Consider the following 6,191-nt stretch of genomic DNA (forward strand, 5'->3'; position numbering starts at 1 on the left):
AGTGTATCACGCTGATGGAAGTTTAGGAAACTGTGTACAGTGTATCACGCGGATGGAAGTTTCGGAAACTGTGTACAGTGTATCACACTGATGGAAGTTTAGGAAACTGTGTACAGTGTATCACGTGGATGGAAGATTCGGAAACTGTGAACAGTGTATCACGCGGATGGAAGTTTCGGAAACTGTGTACAGTGTATCACGCTGATGGAAGTTTCGGAAACTGTGTTCAGTGTATCACGTGGATGGAAGATTCGGAAACTGTGTACAGTGTATCACGCGGATGGAAGTTTCGGAAACTGTGCACAGTGTATCACGCTGATGGAAGTTTCGGAAACTGTGTACAGTGTATCACGCTGATGGAAGTTTCGGAAACTGTGTACAGTGTATCACGTGGATGGAAGATTCGGAAACTGTGTACAGTGTATCACGCTGATGGAAGTTTCGGAAACTGTGCACAGTGTATCACGCTGATGGAAGTTTAGGAAACTGTGTACAGTGTATCACGCTGATGGAAGATTCGGAAACTGTGTACAGTGTATCACGCGGATGGAAGTTTCGGAAACTTTGTACAGTGTATCACGCTGATGGAAGATTCGGAAACTTTGTACAGTGTATCACGCTGATGGAAGATTCGGAAACTGTGAACAGTGTATCACGCTGATGGAAGTTTAGGAAACTGTGCACAGTGTATCACGCTGATGAAAGTTTCGGAAACTGTGTACAGTGTATCACGCTGATGGAAGATTCGGAAACTGTGTACAGTGTATCAGGCTGATGGAAGTTTCGGAAACTGTGTACAGTGTATCATGTGGATGGAAGTTTCGGAAACTGTGTACAGTGTATCACGCTGATGGAAGTTTCGGAAACTGTGTACAGTGTATCACGCTGATGGAAGTTTCGGAAACTGTGTACAGTGTATGACGCGGATGGAAGTTTCGGAAACTGTGTACAGTGTATCACGCTGATGGAAGTTTCGGAAACTGTGTACAGTGTATCACGCGGATGGAAGTTTCGGAAACTGTGTACAGTGTATCACGCGGATGGAAGTTTCGGAAACAGTGTACAGTGTATCACGCTGATGGAAGTTTCGGAAACTGTGTACAGTGTATCATGTGGATGGAAGTTTCGGAAACTGTGTACAGTGTATCACGCTGATGGAAGATTCGGAAACTGTGTACAGTGTATCACGCTGATGGAAGTTTCGGAAACTGTGTACAGTGTATCGCGCTGATGGAAGTTTCAGAAACTTTGTACAGTGTATCACGCTGATGGAAGATTCGGAAACTGTGTACAGTGTACCACGCTGATGGAAGATTCGGAAACTGTGTACGGTGTATCACGCTGATGGAAGATTCGGAAACTGTGTACAGTGTATCACGCTGATGGAAGTTTAGGAAACTGTGTACAGTGTATCACGTGGATGGAAGATTCGGAAACTGTGTACAGTGTATCACGCGGATGGAAGTTTCGGAAACTGTGCACAGTGTATCGCGCTGATGGAAGTTTCAGAAACTGTGCACAGTGTATCACGCTGATGGAAGTTTAGGAAACTGTGTACAGTGTATCACGCGGATGGAAGTTTCGGAAACTGTGTACAGTGTATCACACTGATGGAAGTTTAGGAAACTGTGTACAGTGTATCACGTGGATGGAAGATTCGGAAACTGTGAACAGTGTATCACGCGGATGGAAGTTTCGGAAACTGTGTACAGTGTATCACGCTGATGGAAGTTTCGGAAACTGTGTTCAGTGTATCACGTGGATGGAAGATTCGGAAACTGTGTACAGTGTATCACGCGGATGGAAGTTTCGGAAACTGTGCACAGTGTATCACGCTGATGGAAGTTTCGGAAACTGTGTACAGTGTATCACGCTGATGGAAGTTTCGGAAACTGTGTACAGTGTATCACGTGGATGGAAGATTCGGAAACTGTGTACAGTGTATCACGCTGATGGAAGTTTCGGAAACTGTGCACAGTGTATCACGCTGATGGAAGTTTAGGAAACTGTGTACAGTGTATCACGCTGATGGAAGATTCGGAAACTGTGTACAGTGTATCACGCGGATGGAAGTTTCGGAAACTTTGTACAGTGTATCACGCTGATGGAAGATTCGGAAACTTTGTACAGTGTATCACGCTGATGGAAGATTCGGAAACTGTGTACAGTGTATCACGTGGATGGAAGATTCGGAAACTGTGTACAGTGTACCACGCTGATGGAAGTTTCGGAAACTGTGTACAGTGTATCACGCTGATGGAAGATTCGGAAACTGTGTACAGTGTATCAGGCTGATGGAAGTTTAGGAAACTGTGTACAGTGTATCACGCTGATGGAAGTTTCGGAAACTGTGTACAGTGTATCAGGCAGATGGAAGTTTAGGAAACTGTGTACAGTGTATCACGCTGATGGAAGTTTCGGAAACTGTGTACAGTGTATCACCCGGATGGAAGATTCGGAAACTGTGTACAGTGTATCAGGCAGATGGAAGTTTCGGAAACTGTATACAGTGTATCAGGCAGATGGAAGTTTCGGAAACTGTGTACAGTGTATCAGGCTGATGGAAGTTTCGGAAACCGTGTACAGTGTATCACGCTGATGGAAGTTTCGGAAACTGCACAGTGTATCAGGCGGATGGAAGTTTAGGAAACTGTGTACAGTGTATCACGCGGATGGAAGATTCGGAAACTGTGTACAGTGTATCACGCGGATGGAAGTTTCGGAAACTGTGTACAGTGTATCACGCGGATGGAAGTTTCGGAAACTTTGTACAGTGTATCACGCTGATGGAAGATTCGGAAACTGTGTACAGTGCATCACGCGGATGGAAGTTTCGGAAACTTTGTACAGTGTATCACGCTGATGGAAGTTTCGGAAACTGTGTACAGTGTATCACGCTGATGGAAGTTTAGGAAACTGTGTACAGTGTATCACGCTGATGGAAGATTCGGAAACTGTGTACAGTGTATCACGCTGATGGAAGTTTAGGAAACTGTGTACAGTGTATCACGCTGATGGAAGATTCGGAAACTGTGTACAGTGTATCACGCTGATGGAATTTTCGGAAACTGTGTACAGTGTATCACGCTGATGGAAGTTTCGGAAACTGTGTACAGTGTATCACGCTGATGGAAGATTCGGAAACTGTGTACACTGTATCACGCTGATGGAAGTTTCGGAAACTTTGTACAGTGTATCACGCTGATGGAAGTTTCGGAAACTGTGTACAGTGTATCACGCTGATGGAAGATTCGGAAACTGTGTACAGTGTATCACGCTGATGGAAGATTCGGAAACTGTGTACAGTGTATCACGCTGATGGAAGTTTAGGAAACTGTGTACAGTGTATCACGCGGATGGAAGTTTCGGAAACTTTGTACAGTGTATCACGCTGATGGAAGATTCGGAAACTGTGTACAGTGTATCACGCTGATGGAAGTTTAGGAAACTGTGTACAGTGTATCACGCGGATGGAAGATTCGGAAACTGTGTACAGTGTATCACGTGGATGAAAGTTTCGGAAACTGTGTACAGTGTATCACGTGGATGGAAGTTTCGGAAACTGTGTACAGTGTAGCACGCTGATGGAAGTTTCGGAAACTGTGTACAGTGTATCACGCGGATGGAAGTTTCGGAAACTTTGTACAGTGTATCACGCTGATGGAAGTTTCGGAAACTGTGTACAGTGTATCACGCTGATGGAAGATTCGGAAACTGTGTACAGTGTATCACGTGGATGGAAGATTCGGAAACTGTGTACAGTGTATCACGTGGATGGAAGATTCGGAAACTGTGTACAGTGTATCACGCTGATGGATGATTCGGAAACTGTGTACAGTGTATCACGCTGATGGAAGATTCGGAAACTGTGTACAGTGTATCACGCTGATGGAAGATTCGGAAACTGTGTACAGTGTATCACGCTGATGGAAGATTCGGAAACTGTGTACAGTGTATCACGTGGATGGAAGATTCGGAAACTTTGTACAGCGTATCACGCTGATGGAAGTTTCGGAAACTGTGTACAGTGTATCACGCTGATGGACGATTCGGAAACTGTGTACAGTGTATCACGCTGATGGAAGATTCGGAAAGTGTACAGTGTATCACGCTGATGGAATTTTAGGAAACTGTGTACAGTGTATCACGCGGATGGAAGTTTCGGAAACTTTGTACAGTGTATCACGCTGATGGAAGTTTAGGAAACTGTGTACAGTGTATCACGCTGATGGAAGTTTAGGAAACTGTGTACAGTGTATCACGCTGATGGAAGTTTAGGAAACTGTGTACAGTGTATCATGCGGATGGAAGTTTCGGAAACTGTGTACAGTGTATCACGCGGATGGAAGTTTCGGAAACTTTGTACAGTGTATCACGCTGATGGAAGTTTCGGAAACTGTGTACAGTGTATCACGCTGATGGAAGTTTAGGAAACTGTGTACAGTGTATCACGCTGATGGAAGTTTAGGAAACTGTGTACAGTGTATCATGCGGATGGAAGTTTCGGAAACTGTGTACAGTGTATCACGCGGATGGAAGTTTCGGAAACTTTGTACAGTGTATCACGCTGATGGAAGTTTCGGAAACTGTGTACAGTGTATCACGCTGATGGAAGATTCGGAAACTGTGTACAGTGTATCACGCTGATGGAAGTTTCGGAAACTGTGTACAGTGTATCACGCTGATGGAAGATTCGGAAACTGTGTACAGTGTATCACACTGATGGAAGTTTCGGAAACTGTGTACAGTGTATCACGCTGATGGAAGTTTCGGAAACTTTGTACAGTGTATCACGCTGATGGAAGTTTCGGAAACTGTGTACTGTGTATCACGCTGATGGAAGTTTCGGAAACTGTGTACAGTGTACCACGCTGATGGAAGTTTCGGAAACTGTGTACAGTGTATCACGCGGATGGAAGATTCGGAAACTGTGAACAGTGTATCACGCTGATGGAAGTTTCGGAAACTGTGTACAGTGTACCACGCTGATGGAAGTTTCGGAAACTGTGTACAGTGTATCACGCTGATGGAAGATTCGGAAACTGTGAACAGTGTATCGCGCTGATGGAAGTTTAGGAAACTGTGCACAGTGTATCACGCTGATGGAAGTTTCGGAAACTGTGTACAGTGTATCGCGCTGATGGAAGATTCGGAAACTGTGCACAGTGTATCACGCTGATGGAAGTTTAGGAAACTGTGCACAGTGTATCGCGCTGATGGAAGATTCGGAAACTGTGTACAGTGTATCACGCTGATGGAAGTTTCGGAAACTGTGTACAGTGTATCGCGCTGATGGAAGATTCGGAAACTGTGCACAGTGTATCACGCTGATGGAAGTTTCGGAAACTGTGTACAGTGTATCACGCTGATGGAAGATTCGGAAACTGTGTACAGTGTATCACGCTGATGGAAGTTTAGGAAACTGTGTACAGTGTATCACGCTGATGGAAGATTCGGAAACTTTGTACAGTGTATCACGCGGATGGAAGATTCGGAAACTGTGTACAGTGTATCACGCTGATGGAAGTTTCGGAAACTGTGTACAGTGTATCACGCTGATGGAAGATTCGGAAACTGTGTACAGTGTATCACCCTGATGGAAGATTCGGAAACAGTGTACAGTGTAACACGCTGATGGAAGATTCGGAAACTTTGTACAGTGTATCACGCGGATGGAAGTTTCGGAAACTGTGTACAGTGTATCACGCTGATGGAAGATTCGGAAACAGTGTACAGTGTATCACGCTGATGGAAGTTTCGGAAACTTTGTACAGTGTATCACGCTGATGGAAGATTCGGAAACTGTGTACAGTGTATCACGCTGATGGAAGATTCGGAAACTGTGAACAGTGTATCACGCTGATGGAAGTTTAGGAAACTGTGCACAGTGTATCACGCTGATGGAAGTTTCGGAAACTGTGTACAGTGTATCACGCTGATGGAAGTTTCGGAAACTGTGTACAGTGTATCACGCGGATGGAAGTTTCGGAAACTGTGTACAGTGTATCACGCTGATGGAAGATTCGGAAACTGTGTACAGTGTATCACGCTGATGGAAGTTTCGGAAACTGTGTACAGTGTATCACGCTGATTGAAGTTTCGGAAACTGTGTACAGTGTATCACGCTGATGGAAGTTTCGGAAACTGTGTACAGTGTATCACGCGGATGGAAGATTCGGAAACTGTGTACA

The sequence above is a fragment of the Hemitrygon akajei genome, chromosome 28, assembly GCF_048418815.1.
Source record: "Hemitrygon akajei chromosome 28, sHemAka1.3, whole genome shotgun sequence".
NCBI classification, from domain to species: Eukaryota; Metazoa; Chordata; class Chondrichthyes; order Myliobatiformes; family Dasyatidae; genus Hemitrygon; species Hemitrygon akajei.